Source organism: Panthera pardus, unplaced genomic scaffold (genome assembly GCF_024362965.1).
Source record: "Panthera pardus isolate Hobbes unplaced genomic scaffold, ASM2436296v1 HiC_scaffold_20, whole genome shotgun sequence".
Classification (NCBI taxonomy): Eukaryota; Metazoa; Chordata; class Mammalia; order Carnivora; family Felidae; genus Panthera; species Panthera pardus.
The window spans coordinates 30,944,336-30,961,980 of record NW_026526766.1 but is presented as its reverse complement, the minus strand read 5'-3'; the positions used below and the strand labels follow the sequence as shown (position 1 = coordinate 30,961,980).

At 40.6% G+C, this 17,645-nt stretch overlaps 1 long non-coding RNA gene across 1 annotated transcript; it reads right to left on the bottom strand.

Moving 5' to 3' along the window:
* Positions 1-2,841: 2,841 nt before the first annotated feature.
* LOC109260772 (uncharacterized) lies at positions 2,842-3,436 on the bottom strand. Its single transcript, XR_008424190.1, has 2 exons — positions 3,113-3,436; positions 2,842-2,952 (listed from the first exon to the last, which is right to left on the bottom strand). It is a non-coding gene; the product is annotated as an uncharacterized LOC109260772 (long non-coding RNA).
* Positions 3,437-17,645: the final 14,209 nt, after the last annotated feature.

The following is a 17,645-nucleotide window of genomic DNA, read 5'->3' as shown; positions in this document are numbered from 1 at the left end:
GAATTCGCTTTCATGCTCACATGGTTGTTGGCAGAATCTCAGTTCCACAAGGGCTGAGGGGACTTGGGGCTTCTGTTCCTGGTGACTGTTGACCTGAGGCTGCCCTTAGCTCCCTGCCAAATGGGGGTGTGAAATTTCTCAGTCCTGTGCAGTGTAGGAGAGGGCATGTGCACAGATAGCACCTGAGAGCTTTATAGAGGTAATCCTGGGGAAGGAAGCACTGGCTGTCTAAGTGTGAAACTATCTATCTAAATGGAACAAAATCGGTACTGAGAGGGCAAACTCATTATCTACTGATAAATACTTCTTTGCCTAAAATAACTATTTTGCCTTAATTTTTTAATTATTGCTTATTTCCCCAACTGTTGGATGTGGACCGCCCATCTTTGTGAATGAAAATGTGTAAGGCCTTCCTATAACTGTAATTCTGTCCCAGCTAAGGCCCTGCATTTCTCATTTGTTTTAATTTCAAAGGAATACATTGAAAAAAATATATAATACGTCAAAATACAAAATAATATAAAAAGAATCTCCTAATCCTCCTATCATTACTAGAGATAGTTTGCTACCTATTTTCATGGACCAGAGTTTCTCAACCTCACTATTCACTTTTTGAGTCAGTTAATTCTTTGTTGTAGGAACCGCCCTATGCACTGTAAGGTGTTTAGTAGCATCCTGGCCTCTACCTACTAGATGCCAGCAGCACCCTTCCTCAGTCATGAAATTCAAAAACATTTGCAGACATTGTCAAATGTCCCCTGGGAGGGCAGGGCAAATCTCTTCAGGTTGAGTACCACTGTTCCAGATTTTATGCATATACCTACATCTACATGTCAAAGTACACACACACACACACACAGACACACACACACACACACACACACAGTTATCTTATTTTGTTTTTTTAATAGAATCATATTGTGAAGTGTTCTAAAGTTTGTTTTTTGCACTTAGAGTTATATAATATCCTTGATACATTTCTATTACACACAGATATAGTTCTTTCTTTTATTTATTTTTTTAAAGTTTATTATTTATTTTTGAGAGAGAGAGAGAGAGAGAGAGACAGAGCAGGAGTGGGGAGGGACAGAGAAAGAGGGAGATACAGAATCTGAAGCAGGCTCCAGGCTCTGAGCTGTCAGCACAGAGTCCAATGTGAGGCTCAAACTCACAAACTGTGAGATCGTGATCTGAGCAAAAGTCAGATACTTAACTGAGCCACCCGGGCATCCCCCGTTCCTTCTTTTAAACCATCATTTGTAGGGGCACCTGGGTGGCTCAGTCAGTTAAGCGTCTGACTTCGGCTCAAGTCATAATCTCATGGTACATGAGTTCAAGCCCCACTGCACTGACAACGTGGAGCCTGCTTGGGATTCTCTCTCTCTCTCTCTCTCTCTCTCTCTCTCTTCTCCCCCACTCTCTCTCTCTCAAGATAAATAAATAAAACCTTTAAAAAAATTTTTAAATAAACCATCATATGTAACCATAATTAAATACTTCCCTACTGATGAACATTTAGTTTATTTGCAGGTTTTTTGTGTTTTGTTGTTTTCGTTTTTTGGGGGGGGGTGCTTTTTTGCTATTACAAACTGTGCTACAATTAAAGTCTTTGAAAATGTTAAATATGTAATCTCCATATTTATGTGACTATTTTGTAGGATAAAAGTGGATTTGCTAAGGCAAATAGTATGTACATTTTTAAAATTATAAACATTTCCATTTTTTTGGTGAAAAATTGCATCAATTACCAGCAAATTTCCATTTCTCCACACTCTCCCCAACCCTAAATATCATCAGTCTTTTTACTTTTGCAAAACCGAAAGGTTAAAAATAGAAAGATAGTTTATTTCAATTTGCCCTTCTTTGATTATGAGAGGGTAATCATCCTCTGCTATTTTTGTCTCCTTTTGCTCATACTCAGAACAAGACAGGCCATGATGTGGAATCCATGGTGGGAACAGGGTTTACCCTCTAATTCCTTGACTCAGAATGTTTTCATCAGAGTAGCAAAAGCAAGGAGACATCAATGTCATCTAAGATAGCTGCAAATTGAAATGTTTTGGAGGACCCTGCAGGAAAATGCAAATAAATGCTGAAGGGGAATCAGTAGAGTTTGGTGAGGGTTTTGATAACTGGAGAGTGGTGACGTTTTCACATTTGTAAAGTGTTAATGATTATTCAAACTGAATAACACCTGTCTATGAGCCAGATTCGGCCAGGAATTTGCAACCCCTGATCTAAAATGATGAGCCTGATTGTCCAAAGAAATACATCTAAGTACTAGATTTTGGCTTCTGTAGAAAAAAAAAAAAAAATCCCTTATGTTCAAAATTCTAATATTTAACTACACTTTTTGTTTTACATTTTAAGTTAAGGTTATGACTTAATTTTTGTTCAAAAATTAAGAAAAAACTTAATTTTTTAGAAAACATATGAGTACTTTTTTTTTTGGCCTCACCTACACGCATAAAAGATTAACTGAAACTAATTATGAATTTGCCAGGAAGCAAGTATTAGGAATTTGCTTCTTTAGTATTTATCTATGTTTTTATAGATACATTCCAATTAAAAGAATTCTTGGGGCGCCTAGGTGGCTCAGTTGGTTAAGCTTTCAACTTAAGCTCAGGTCATGATCTCAAGGTCTGTGAGTTTGAGGTCCACATCGGGCTCTGTGCTGACAGCTCAGAGCCTGGAGCCTGCTTCGGGTTCTGTATCTCCCTCTCTCTCTCTGTCCCTCCCTGACTCATGCTCTGTCTGTCTCTCTCTCACACAAATAAATAAACATTAAAAACTTTTTTTAAAATACACTGGATGGAATGAATGGTAGACTAGAGACTGAAGTGCTAATACTCATATGAATTAGTTTATTTATTTTTATTAGCTGATTCAAACTTCTTGCTTCATCTTTTTGTTTGATTGCCAACTCATGCGGGAGCCAGGTTTTGGTCGACCCTGCACCAAAGGAAACAGCAGTATCTCTTTAAGGTTTGCTTACAGAGTCAATGTCATTCAAAAGTTCTTCTCTCTCCCAAGATGCCTTTTTGGCTCTGACTAGAAATAGTAACACTGGCAGGCAAAATGTTTTGTGTTGCTCTGAGGTATGAAACATTACCTGTTCGGTGAAGCAACATTACATAACTGCTGTGCCAGGCCTCTTCCACCAAATGATTCATCAGTTTCATGGAGTCATTTGTCAACATCATTATCCTGATCACTACCAATTAGCATTTGTAGAGCATCCACACAGAGATGACACTATACTTGGTGCTTGACAGATTACAAGGAAGACAAAGAGTACAATTTATAAAGTATACTGTTGGAACTGTGCATCTGAATATGAAACATAACACAAACATACCTATAAGTCCAAGCCTACCTGGGTCACAGATAGTGGAATAAACTCATTGAAACTCACCACTGAGCTTCACAGTAGCTATTTGTGTGAGGGAGCATATGGTCCTTTCACAGGAAAGATCTGGAGAAAGGTTCCCAGTCTCCTTGGGGATCCCAGAATCAGACTAAAGATTTGGGAGGGCTTTTGCTGAAAAGTTGAAATCTCCAGAATCCTTTTACAATGCCTCTGGCCAGTGAGTGACCACCAAGTCTCTAAAGATTTGGGGAATTTGAAGATTCCAAAGAAGATTCAGTAGGTAAGCCATGGGAATTTCAAAGAGCTCTACAAAAAACTCTGGAACACAAACACACTTGAAATTATCAGAGGAGAACTGTTGTACGAACGTTTTCAGTTAATAGCTTTAATTAGAGACAAAGTAGGCACTAGAGTTGAACCAAGACTATTTTTCACCATTGTCACCATTCTCATTTTAAATTATCCTTGCTGCTTGTATATCCTCTTGTGCTAGATAGAGACAAAATAAAAAAGCCGAAGAACAAAATCTAGTAGTGCCTATCTGAGAAGCTCACTGAAAGCTTACTAGGGGAGTAAACAGGGTAACCCCAATTGACAAGCAGGTTGTATGCCCTTAGTGGGTGTCCAATGGGATGTTTGGCAAACAAGATGCATTTTCCCCAGGGACTGAGTGCTTGGTGCTTAGGCACCGAGGCTGGTACAGGATAGCCCACTTGCCAGGAAGTGTATCTGAAGTCACCCAACAGAAGTCACCCACACAATGTCACCCAACAGACCCTAACCCCTATGGGCTACATGATCTCTCTGGGAAGCTGGGCACACAACCGTCCCAGTGCAGTTGGTCAAGGCTTGCCCTTCTTCTAGCTGCCCAGAGTGGGACCGTGGGAGATGTGGGTTCTTCCCAGCACCCCAACAAGATGGGGCAACCTGGGAAAGAGGAGAGATAGGGGTGGCATCCAGGTGGCCTCTGGGGCTGGAGTGACCTTGTCTATCCCAGTGGATTTCCCATCACCCTTTGCTCTCCCAGCCCCACAGAACTGCACAGGGTTCCCTTTACACTAAGGATTTCGAAGTGGCCACTTGGGAGAATGCCCTGCCCTGTGAAGGTTTCCTGAGTGTTTGTGGTGGGTAATGAAGCAGAAGGGGATAAGAGGACAGTCCCTCTCCCACTCCTTGGTACATCCTAGTGCACAGGACTAAAAGGAGGCTTGGCTGCAAGTTCAAACAAATCCAGGTTTTGGTCATGCAGGGTCTCTGGTCCTAGGGCTGGGAGCACAGGTTCAGGGACCACAAGCAGGGCTGGGCTGTCCCTCTGCAGCCAGGAACCACCCACTCCAAGATGGATGCCAAGGAGCAGGGGTATAAGCAGGTGCTCTGTGCTCTCCTTTTCCTCCCAAGACCCCGCTTCCCCACTGGGCACTGTGAGAAACAGGCCAGCCTTTGCATGTCCTCAGCAAGCTGGCAGGTGGAAAGGAGACAGCGCCTCCAGGGGGCAGACAGAGAAAGAATGGCAAGCATCAGTGGCCATCAGTTTCAAGTGGGCCATTTGGTAGGAGAAAACACTCAAGCAGTTTTAGAAAAAATAAACTTCCAAATTATTCACTGAGTTTTTAAAAATATACTTCTATACATTTATAAGGAAAAGATCAATGACCCAATAGAAAATGGGCAAAGGACATAAACAGTTTTTTCAGAAAAAATACAAATAACAATATGAAATTATAACAAAATGCACTGATAATCAAAGATATAAATCTCAAAAGCATTGTGCTAAGTGAAAAAAGCCAGACACAAAAGAATACAGACTGTATGAGTCCATTTATATGAAATTCCAATAAAGGCAAAGCTATAGTGGCAGAAAGCAGTGAATGCCAAGCACCGAGCTTGGGGGAGGGGATGGATGGCAAGGGCAGGAAAGGAACTTTGTGGGATGATGTGGTGGTTATACTACTGGGTTCATTTGTTAAAAGTCGTCCATCTGTTCACTTAAAATTGACAAAATCTGGGGTGCCTGGATGGCTCAGTCAGTTGAGTGTCTAACTCTCAGTTTCAGCTCAGGTCATGATCTCACAATTTCAAGGTTCAAGCCCCACATCAGGCTATGTGCTGACAGTGCAGAGCCTGCTTGGGATTCTCTCTCTCTCCCTCTCTCTCTGCCCTTCCCCCACTCACACGTTTCTGTCTCTCTCAAAATAAAAAAATAAACTTTAAAAAATGTTTTTAATTAACAAATTTTACTGTTTATAAATGATATCTTAAAGCCGACATTAAAAAAAATATTTTAAAGCCTAATTATGGATATAAAGCAAACTCATAATTCTAGACTTTTTTGCCTTGAAATAGTCTTTAGAGACCATCTGGTATAACTTCTTCCCTTTATGTCAAATAAGTGAGGAAATGAAGGTCCGCAGAGAGATTATGTCGCTTATTCAAAATGATACATCCTGCTGGTTGTGGAACCACATCCCATCACCCAGTCTTTTCAGATTTATCTCTATCCTGCCATCCTCCCCCAGCACATTTAAACTGTAATTGTATCATGACATCACACAATTCATAGGTACCCATAAAATACCTTTCAGCTATATAGTACTTTTCATTTTTAACACACCATCATTGTGTCCAACCAGAGAGGCAGAACCAGTAAGAGGTAAATATAGTAAGTTTTATTGGAAGGAATTAGTTCATGTGATTACGGGGCTGGTTAGGCAAGTCCAAAATCTGTGGGGCAGACCATCAGGGAAAACATGCTAGAACTCTCAGGCACAACTAAGTCCACAGATGGGATATCTTTTTTCTTAAGAAGGACTCAGCTCTGCTCTTAAGATCTTGCATCTGGACCAACCAGACTATCTAGGGTAATCTCCCTCACTTAAAGTCAACTGATATGAACTTTCTTCAGCATAGCAATATCTAGATTAGTGTTCAGTTGAATAGCTGGGGACTAGAGCCTAAACTGGCACATAAAACTGACCATCACATTCATGTAATAGATAAAAACAATATTACCACCTCCATTTTTCTACTATGGGAATGGAAGCACAGAATGTTTGAATCATTTGCCTAAGGGCACACAGCTATCTCACATTTTGTGGTGTTTTTTGTTTTTAAGTGTGTATTTATTTATTTTGGGGGGGGGGGGGCAGAGAGAGAGACACAGAGAGAGAATCCCAAGAAGGTACTGCACCATCAGCATAGAACCCCACATGGGGCTCGAACTCACACACCATGATACCACAACCTGAGCCGAAATCAACAGTGGGACACTTAACTGGCTGAGCCACCCAGGCACCCCTCATATTTCGTTTTTCAATTGTAAAATGGTTAGCAATTCTTACCTCACATGATTGTTGTGAGGAATAAATTAAATCACTTCCAACTGTGTATGTAAAGTCTCTGCACACTGAGTTCTCAATGTTGTAAAACAGCAATTAGATGACATTTTGCTTATAAATGAGATGGTTTACAAATTCTGAGGAAATGGAAATTTTCATTTGCTACAGGAGGGAATACACATTGGAATCACTTTTTTCAGCAAGTAGTTCCATTTTCAGAAGTTAGTTTTTGGTTTTTGGGGTTTTGGGGTTTTTTTGTTTGTTTTTTTGAGAGAGAAAGAGGGAGGGAGAGCACATGTCCACGCAAGCAGGGGAGGGAGAGAGAGAATCTTAAGCAGGGTCCACGCCCAGCCTGGAGCCCTACTTGGGGTTCGGTTCAATCTCATGATACTGAGATCAAGACCTGAGCCGAAATCAAGAGTCAGACACTTCACTGACTGAGTCACACAGGCGCCCCCAGAAGTTAGTTTTATAATATTTACACACATCTATACAGATACATGTGCGAGGATATTCATTGCAGTAGTGTCTGTAAATGAAAGAAACAAATTCTAAATGCTCATAAATAAGAGAAAAGGAGAGTGTTTAGGTCATTATAGTATGGGTGAACACTGGAATGCTCTATGTGTTATCAAGGTAAGGTATCTATGCTATAGTATTAAATCTAAAATAGAAGAGTTTGTATTATTTGATGCCATAGACATTTTGCCAATTGCTTTGGTGGTGGACAGGAGATGGATTTTGTGCCCATTCTGTTCAGGTGAACATTTTGCCTCCTGAGAAAGAACTCTAAGGTAGTGACAGTGTTTTGGTTAAAACTTCAAAGGCTGCACCAAATGCTACTGACTGACTGTCCTCTCAGATCAGAATATCAGCTCTTGTTTTCTCTGTGTACACAGGAGGACCTACAAAGGTTAATAGTGAGGTCACCAGAGGGAGTCTTTGGGAGGGCAGCCTTAGGGTCAATGGTGCAATGAGGTGACTCCTTCAAAACTGAGACCAGGCAGCAGGTCACAGTCAAATGAGCTAGAGCTGAACCAGGTGACAAACAATGGATCCTATGGTTAGGGCAGAAATACCTGAATCAACCAGACACATCTGATCCATGATAGAGGGCACTGTGTAGCCTTGGTTGCAATGTCTTTTATTTCATGTTGTTCAGAACTCTTTTTCCTGATGAGATCTGGAGAAGAGGAGGCTGCTATATTTTCTTAGTCTCCCTCTATCAAGAGGATGGGATGATTACATGGGAACCTCACTACTTGGGGTCCCACAAAATGAGAAACTGCCAAGACTTTTAGGTCAATGGCAAAGAAAGAAAGCACAAGTCCACATATTATCCAACAGGAATATTTGCTTCATACCTACTACTTCATTGGATGTAAGCTCCTCCATCACAGGGAATATATCAGTGTTTGTGCATCCTTGATTCCTCAGAACAGGACCTGACATAAAGGGACTCCATAAAGATTCATAGAGTGAATGCCAAAACATCATTTCCTGAATCCAGCCATTGTACTGTCATCCCAAGCTACCCTGCCCTTCCCATTCCAACACCTTATACAGTACCCTAGGAGGAAGAGAGTGCAGGTCATTTGCAAAGGAAGAAATAGAGAGGACACCCAATCTCACAGGCCTGGCTAGAGAGCTAGCAGTAAGGGCAAGGGCCAGTCTTTCATGTCACTCTTGGCTCAGGCCTGGCGCTCTCAGCCAATGCTGAGCCTCAATTCCTCAAGACCTTCATCTCACACCTACCACTTTTCTTCAAATAAAATATATTTTACAATTCTATCGTTGTTCTTAGAGGATTTCAAATGCATTCATAAGTCCAAGTGAATCCCTGGAGGGGAGAGCTTCCAAGGACAAGGATCATCCAGAGGATCTCCTCTGACAGAGGATCATCCAGAATAGGAAGGATGCCAGCTCCCATGGTTTTATGATTCCCTGACTCAAGTTACAAACTTCTCTAATGCTTTACAAGAGGATTCTAGATATGTAAGAATGGCCAAAGCTATAAGCACGATCAGTATACAATATCTCAATAAGAATAGTTTTTGCTGCAATTGGATTGAATGTTACTTCTCAAAGATACTGCAATTTGTAAAGCAGAAATTCTATAAATGGCTGCTTATATCAACACTCATATTATCTCATTTAGTTTTTAATACAACCTCATGATGTCATTAGTATTATCCACATTTTATAATAGGTGAAACCAATGCTTGGAGAGGGTAAATTATTTGTGCAAGGTTTATGCCTATCAAAGGTAAGATTGGAGTTATCTGCAGTACAAAGACAGGGCAATCAGGTAGTAAATTGTGTCCAGAAGTACTGGAAATTGTTGCTTTTATTGGTCTGTCATTTTTCCATTGACTGTTTTAATACAGATATGGTTGTAACATCAAAAGGTTTTAAAATAGAAGCTCTGGGATATTCTTTATTTTTAGTTATTAAAGTTTAGTATTTCCAGCAAACATCCTTATTTATCAGCTCTCTCCTCTACCTCAACCAAAATAATAAAGAAAAAAACATTAATGGTTTTTCATTGCTTCTCCAAATCCAAAAAGATAAAACAGAAATGAAATTCAGTTAATTCCACAACTTTCTCCCCTTTCATAAATTGGGCAAAATGACCAAATCATCCGTTTTTAGATGTCAAGTCCCCATTGTGCTTACAGAAAGGTTTCATTGCCTGTTAAGTGCAATGTCTAGATCTTCTAAGTTCTCAATAGGGGGAAATGCAACAATATTACACCAAATGACTTTATTATTATTCTCATATTCTTGGAAATCAATAAACACTTAATTAATATGATTCTTCCCTTCATGCTTATTTTTACCATTTCTCTCATGCACCCCAAACTACTTATTTTTCTCCTCAGTGTCCCACTAGGTTTCACCAAGGAAAGAAACAGCAGAAAAGGGTCTCCACTCCCCAGGATCAGGCAGGCCATGGTAGCCACTTGGCTACATCACAAGAAGTCACCCACAGGGACCTCTTGCACTACCCTGGTGGACTCCAACAGAGTTCTAGAATCCACCCTAAGGATGGAGTGTTGAGGCCTTAAGAGACTTTTGATGGCCAGTTTCTGTCTTGGGAACTCTCTAAGGATTGAGGTAGTTCTAAGCTCCTTGTGGCATTTCTAAGCATCTCAAGGACAGTGAGGAGGATCTAGGATTCTGTGTCCTGGGAGCAAGAGAAGTTTCCTAAGTACACCTAAGACCCACTAAACTCTGGGTCAAGTGCAATAGTCCCCAGGGAGCTAAGCCAAATTGGCAACAATTCTTCTCTTGGCCCACAAATTGCCATTTTGCAGTGATATTTACATTTGCAGTGATATCTATCACACTCTGGGGACATCAACTATAAAACAAAGTCTCTGTCCCTTGAGACACTTTTGTTGGGGAGACAAGACGTGTAACTTAGTTTTGCTTGTCCTCCTGATATAACTAAAACACTTTCTCATGTCATTCAAATTTTCATTTAGTTCCATTTCCCTCTTTGAACTTGGAGGAAAAACTCTTCTTTTACCACTTCCCAAATTTTTTTCAGTCAAATTCCACTTACTTTCCACAGTCATGCAAACCATCACTTGACACATCAAGTGTCACTTCTACACTGAGCCCATGGAAATGTACAAACTAGGCAAATGCAAGGGGTAGGGTACTGTGAAAAGGAGTGAGTGGATTTATAAAACACACATGCCATATCCACAATGTAGATGCTAATTCGCTTTGGAATGGCCACCTTGTGTGATCTTGCTCCCTGGATGAGAAACCTGGGACGATGGGCAAGGAAACATTCAATCAGTCAGGACACCAGACTCCAAGCCTTACAATTCAAAGTGCATGGGAGCTACAACCTGAGGAGACTTGTGCATTCTGCAATGTGCCTGATTTATCCTCCTAGAGTGGAAGAACACCATCTGGGCACAGGATTCTATTAATAATAAAATGCATTTAAAAGGAGTAGTTGTAAAAAATAATAATAAAATAAAATAAAGAAAATAACATAACATAACATAACATAACAACATAACATAACATAACATAACATAACATAACATAACATAACATAACATAAGTAGTTGTTAGGGTGTCTGGGTGGCTCAGTCGTTTAAGCATCCGGCTCTTGATTTTGGCTCAGTACACGATCTCACAGTTCATGGGATCGAAACTCATGTTGGGCTCTGTGCTGACAGCTTGGAGCTGGCTTAGGATTCTCTCTCTCACTCTCTCTCTGCCTGTGCTCGCTCGCTCTCTCTCAAAATAAATAAATTTTTAAAAAAGAAGTAGTGCTTTGTTGAATCAGAACCATCTATTCTATACTGAACTCTTACATGCTATTTCATCTGACCACGTTAGCAGCAATCTTGAAGAAAAATCAGATTCCTTATTCAAAGGGTTAGTTCTCAAAAATGAAATCTGGGTTCTTCAGTGGATGCTATGGATTTGAGGATAAAGTTTAGATGTACTTGAGACCATAGTTATAGGTCTGCTTTGAGGACAATGAAATCAAGATAGGGAGGCAGCAATCATTGGGTGGTAGGTGGTTGATAAGCAAGGGCAGAGAGGGAACACAAGACAAAAGAGAAAATAAACATAAACCACCAGAGTGGAGTCAGTGACTCAGCAAAATTACCAAAGCTTCTGGTTTTGGTTTTTGGTTTTTGACAGGATCATATAGGGAATTGGGGATGCTTGATTGTATAGTTTTATTTCCTTTTTATGGTCTCAAATCTTTTTTAAAGAAAGCTTTATGTATGTGTTTTTAGGATTGGTGAATGAATGAACCTCACTTTTTTAATACCTGAGCTTCCCAAAACCATGAGTCATCAGCATTGTCATCAGAAGTAGGCTTAAAATCTGCTAATGAATTGACCATAGCTAAGGTACAGTTTTTGTCTCCAAGAAATGATCAAGCAAGGAAACACCTAGGAGGCACAGGGCAAAACACCTTCCTGGAAGTTGGTGGAGCAGGAAGATGTGGGGGCCCAGCCCAATAAGGGCAGCAATGCCTTCTGCATGGCTCACCTGTCTCCCCTCCTCTCAGCCTGATGCAAGGTAAGCCTACATTGGAGTCCAAGTGGAGAGCCTGGCCCTGGGGAGCTTTAGCACTGTATCTCGCTATGGCCTTGGTGTGCACATTTCATTTCTCTTGCTGCGTCTGGAACCCAGAGTCCAGTTTGCCAAATAGGTAATGGGGACTGGGGCTTAGGGAGGAGGGCAAAGTCCCCAAAGCCCAGCTTCCTTTTCTAAGCCCTGGTGACCTAAAGTACATTTAAGTTCTTTCTTCACTCCAGAGAGGAACCCACGCCACCCTTGATTTTGTATACCCCCTGCCATGACCATCCCCATCTATAAAATGGGGTGTACAATAGCACCTATCTCCTCAGGCAGGGGTTCTCAGAGTGGGTCCCCTAACCAGTAGCATCAGCATTGCTTGGGAACTTGTTAGAAAAGCAAATTCTTAAACCCCACTGCAGACTCACTGCATCAGAAACTCGGGGGTTGGAGGTCACCAATCAGTTCTCACAAGCCCCCAGGTAATTCAGATGGTCTCTCAAGTTTGAGAACTGCTATAACAGGGTTGTTGTGACGAGTAAATGATGGAGAAGCTAGAAGATGCTCAGTATGATGCCTGGCACCTAAGTGTTATCTAGCTGTTAGTATCCTCATCGTGGTTACCATCATCATCATCATCACAATCATCATCATCGCAAGACCTTTCTAATAATGCTTTAATTTCCAGGAGTAATGAGTCCTCTCATATGAAGATGTTTTTCCTGTGGAACAAACCCCTGGCACATGCATGTGCAAGCTGACTCTTAACAGTACAGAGGTCTTTTCTGTCTTGACCACTTACCATAATGATGTAGGGTGTCAGGGGGAAAAATGCAAGAATGTACATTTGTAAGGAAAGACTTTATTAATGGGGACAATTGCCATAGGAATATGCTCAAAGTCTAAAACCAGAAATGTCTTCAAGAAGGGATGGATAAGCAATGCTTTTATATGCAGAGACCCTGAAATGATGGGTGGCTGTGGAACGAGTAAGGAGGGATGGGGCAAGGAAGAGGTAATAAAAACTGTGTGGGAGTCTTGAAATTTAAAAAGCTATGTCAAACATTGATTGCACTAACAGTCAAGGCAGGAAATGTCTGTAGTCAGGGACATCAGCAAAGTTACAGAGTGGGAAGTTCACATAGAGTTTAGGGCCTGATTGTCCTGGTCAAGTAAGCCTAAAGATGTTAAACACAAGTTGTGATCAGCCTTGTCAAGAAAATTAGTATGTATGTATGTATGTATGTATGTATGTACTTATTTATTTATTTTTAGAGAGACAGCACAAGCTGGGGAGAGGGGCAAAGGGAGAGAGAGAGAATCTTAAGCAGTCTTCATGCTCAGCACAGAGCCTAAAGTGGGGCTTGATCCCACAACTCTGGTATCATGACTTGAGCCAAAATCAAAAGCTGAATGCCCAACTGATGTGGCAACTGAGCCACCAAGCACCCCAAGAAATTAGTTTTTATTTATGCCATGTTGCAGTTGACTAAATAATGGTCCCCCAAAGACATCAGATCTTAATTCTTGGAACCCATCAATGCTACCTCACATGGCAAAGAGTTTGCAAATGTGATTAAGGATTTGGGGAGGGATATCCTGGATTATCTGGATGAGCTCTAAATGTAATCACAAGGGTTCTTATAAGAGGGAAGGGGAGGGAAATTTGACACAGACAAAAGAGGAGAAAGCAATGTGACCACAGAGGCAGAGATTGGGGTGATGTGCCACAAACCAAGGAGTGACTAAAGCCACCAAAAGCTGGAAGAGAAGAACACGTTTTCCCTAAAGCCTCAAGAGGAAGCACAGCTCTATGATACCTGGTTTTCAGCCCAAGTGATACTGATTTTGGACTTCTGTCCTCCACTAACTGTGAGAGAACAAATTCCTATTGTTTTAAGCCACGAAGTTTGTGGGAATTTGTTACAGAAGCTGTAAGAAACTAATACATCTTGTTTCATGAAAAGACTCTTCAAATTTGAGGAAGAGATCCTCTGGGAGCCAAAGGAGAGTTTGTGGACTATAGTTTTGGCAATAGGGAAAATCCCACAAGCCAGCTCTTTTGGTACCTACTGGACCAAGAAGTTTCGCCATGTTATTTAAATGATAGTAGGCTATGCTCATATGTTGTAAAATCAAGATTACTGTAGTTAGGGGAACCTGGGTGGCTCAATCAGTTAAGCGTCTGATTCTTGGCTTCTGCTCATGTCATGATCTCAAGGTTCATGAGATCAAGCCCCGTGACAGGCTGCATGCCGAGAGTGGAGCCTGCTTAGGATTCTCTCTCTCTCTCTCTCTCTCTCTCTCTCTCTCTCTCTCTCTCTCCCCCTCCCCCACTCACGTGTGTGTTCTCTCTCAAAATAAATAAATAAACTTAAAGAAAAGATTACTGTAGTTAATCTCAGATTTTAAAATGGAAAGGCTGAGTTTCAGTAAAGCTGTTAGTGAAGTTACATGTAGAACGTATCTAAGTAAATGCATAAACTACACCAGAAGACAATGAGCACCAACTAAGAGTTTAATTAATTCTTGTTAATTGATTTATTTAACAAATTGGTTGACTGTTTAACCTTATAGGAAAAGCAAGGTTATAGTAGCTCAAAAAAATAATTTCATAAGTCGCTTCATATAAACATCCAATCATAAACAGGCTTTTTTCCATAAAATTATTAATTATAATAAACCACTTTACAAATTAACAGTTGCCTGTTACGTAATGTGTTTAAAAGTAAGTCTTGGCTCATTGAAATTTAAACAAATTGGAGAGGTTGTTATTTTGGGGAGAGGTGTTAAGTGGCCTCAGGGTCTTGAATACCATCACATTGGATTTATTTATTCCTCTATGGTTTAAAACTTCCAGAGATGAGGTATAGAATTATACCTTGTTTTACCAGTGAGCAAAAGAAATCTGGACATGCACATGAGAATATACTTTCACAGAGAATGAATTTTAAATAGGAATTGGAAAATTCTGCCAACTGAATTTTATTAAAGGCAGAGCTAAGTCTTGGTTGCTTGACTAAAATGTAACTATTTTAATACTAGTACTCATCTAAGTTATTTGGCAAAGGAATAGCAATAGAATATGAAGAAAAAGAACACAATGGTTAGTAATACACATTCCTGCGATACTTTATTTTACAGATTATGTATATGTAGATGTCATGAGTTGGAGCAATAATATCTTCTACTCTCTTGCTTAAAAGATTTTCTCCTATATTTCTCCTAAATATATACATTTTTTATTTAAGTTTAGGTTTTGAGCATATTTGCTAGAGAGACGATTTCCCCTACAATGTGAGGTTGTATCACATTCCAAGAAACAAAGGTGATGTCATTCTTTGGAGCAGCACCTGCCAGGCAGCCTCCCATTCAGGCTATTGCCTAAGGTGCAGGAGGAAGTCAAGCAGTAGCAGGTTTTTCCACCTGTGCAATCCTTTGGAGCTGTGACCCCCAAGGCAACTGTAAAACCCACGTGTTAGAATAATTTAGATCTCTTGTGATAGACTGAGTAAACAAGCAAACAAAGGCCAAACTTTACATGACAAAGAACTCTAACCCACAAAAGAAACTTCTCCAGCAACCATTTTGGAATAGTCAGGCCTTACTTGCTCAATGGCTATCAATCTATTTTTGCCTCCACTTCCAACCCAGGACAAACCAAAAAAATCCAAATATTCTCCCCAAACCAACCACATAAGATGTTCCATTTCTAGTTATTCCTTTTCCGGCTTCCTCTTACAGAAGTCTCCCTGTTTTGTCCTTGTAAAGCTTTTCCTCACCCTGGCTTCTTTTGAATGGTCTCCTTTTTGTAGCAAGTTATCATGTGGGTGGTCTTCCTTTACTTCCACATGTGGATGCTTGTGTTGACCACCATGATTAATTTTTTTTTTTTAAGCATAAAACAAAATGAAAGTTCAGCCATATGCAATACACTTTTGTAACCATGTGAGAACTTTGGACTCCCAGCTGTGTGCAAGAGGAAAACGATTCTACTTCAAAGGATATAAAATGAAATCTTCAATAAGTTGACTTTTAGAAATACTTGTCTGATTGTGTTTCTATCAAAGTTATCAATTTAATTTTAACTAAGTACAAATCGACATGCACTATGACTCCATAAAACATATAGATAGATCTATAGATCTATAGATAGATCTATACCTATATATAGATAGATCTATCTATATATATCTATATACATATCTATCTATCTATATAGATATAGATATAGAAAGAGAGAGAGAGAGAGAGAGAGGAAGGAGTTATGGGGAAAAGGACAAGGGTGTTCATTTTCTAAAATATGTTTTCTTGGGGCACCAGTGGGGGTCAGTCAGCTAAGTGTCTGACTTCTGCTCAGGTCATGATCTCACTGTGAGATAAAGGCCCGCAACCAGCTCTGTGCTGACAGCTCAGAGTGTAGAGCCTGCTTCAGATTCTGTGACTCCCTTTCTCTCTGCCCCTCCCCCACTCGTGCTCTAAAAATAAATAAAAATTAAAAAAAAAAATTAATATATTTTCTACAATAAATATGCTCCTTCTGCAATTAAAAAAGAAACTCTTAGAAACATTTCTGATTTCCTTAAATCTCTATATACAGTTAACCCTTGACAGGGTTTGAAATGTGTTCACTTACACCCAAATTTCTTTTGATTAATACATTACAGTACTATAAATGTATTTTCTCTTCCTTGTGATTTTCTTAGTAACATTTTCTTTTTTCTAGCTTACTATAAGAATACATAATATATAACACATACAACATACAATATATGTGTTAGTCAACTTTCATAATATTGGTAAGGCTTCTGGTAACCGGCAGCTAATTAGTAGCTAAGGTTTTGGCTGTTGAAAAGTTATAATGCAGATTTTCACCTGCAAGGGGAGTTGTTGCCCCTAACAACCATGGTGTTCAAGAGTCTGTATATATACACACACATATACACACACACACACAAATATATTTATATCTATTTGTTCTCCAACGGAAACACTTCTTCAAAGTGCATAACCACGTTAAGTGTTACTAAAGTATGTATATTCCTTATATCTCAAGAGAAGCACTTTGGATACTGAGTAAGACCTAACAATCAATCCCTAATGCAGAGTTTAAGTAAATAAGTTTCCACCCTTCTCAACCACTTTTCCCCTTTTTATGAAACCATTTTTTTTTTTTTCCTGTAAGTAATTCCTTTCTATTGGTTTTGTGAATGGCTCGAGAGGTAAGGGAGCCGGGGGGGGGGGGGGGGGGGAACAGAAGAGAAGCATTACGAAATGGCCATACCTCTGTACACCCATCCAGTCCATCCCCTTTCCTTCCAAGGACTAGGTCTTGCCCATTGCGTCCCATATTTTGGGGATTTCCAGTCCGCTCCAGATTCTTCCAAAACCCAGAGGCATCCCATCCTGAAACACTGATAACAAATCTGTCTGTGGGCTCTGCATCCTCCACCCGCCCCATTTTTGCCTGGAATAAACAGGAACCACTGGACTAGAATATCCCGTTCTCAGTCCTCCGAGAGATTTTAACCAAAAACTTCAGCACCTAAGGACCCGCAAAGCGACGCGCTAGGGGCTCCAGTACGACCACCCGCCGATCTCATGAATTCGGGGTAGTAAGTTGATCCGGGTCCCCAGTGAGGTGCCTCACCCCCTCCTCAGCGATGTCCGGAGCGCACAGACGCAGGGCCCAGCAGTCCTGGGACAAGTTGAGACTGAGCCGCGTCACGCTCTGGGAGTCCCAAGCCTGGAGGCCCCGCCCACAGGCCGGCGCAGCCAATCGCGGCGCGAGCAGACCGTAAGTAAGGGCGGGTCGGGCGTGCAGAATTCCCGAGGCCTTAAAGGCTGAGTCAGGAGCAGCTGGGCCACAATCCCCG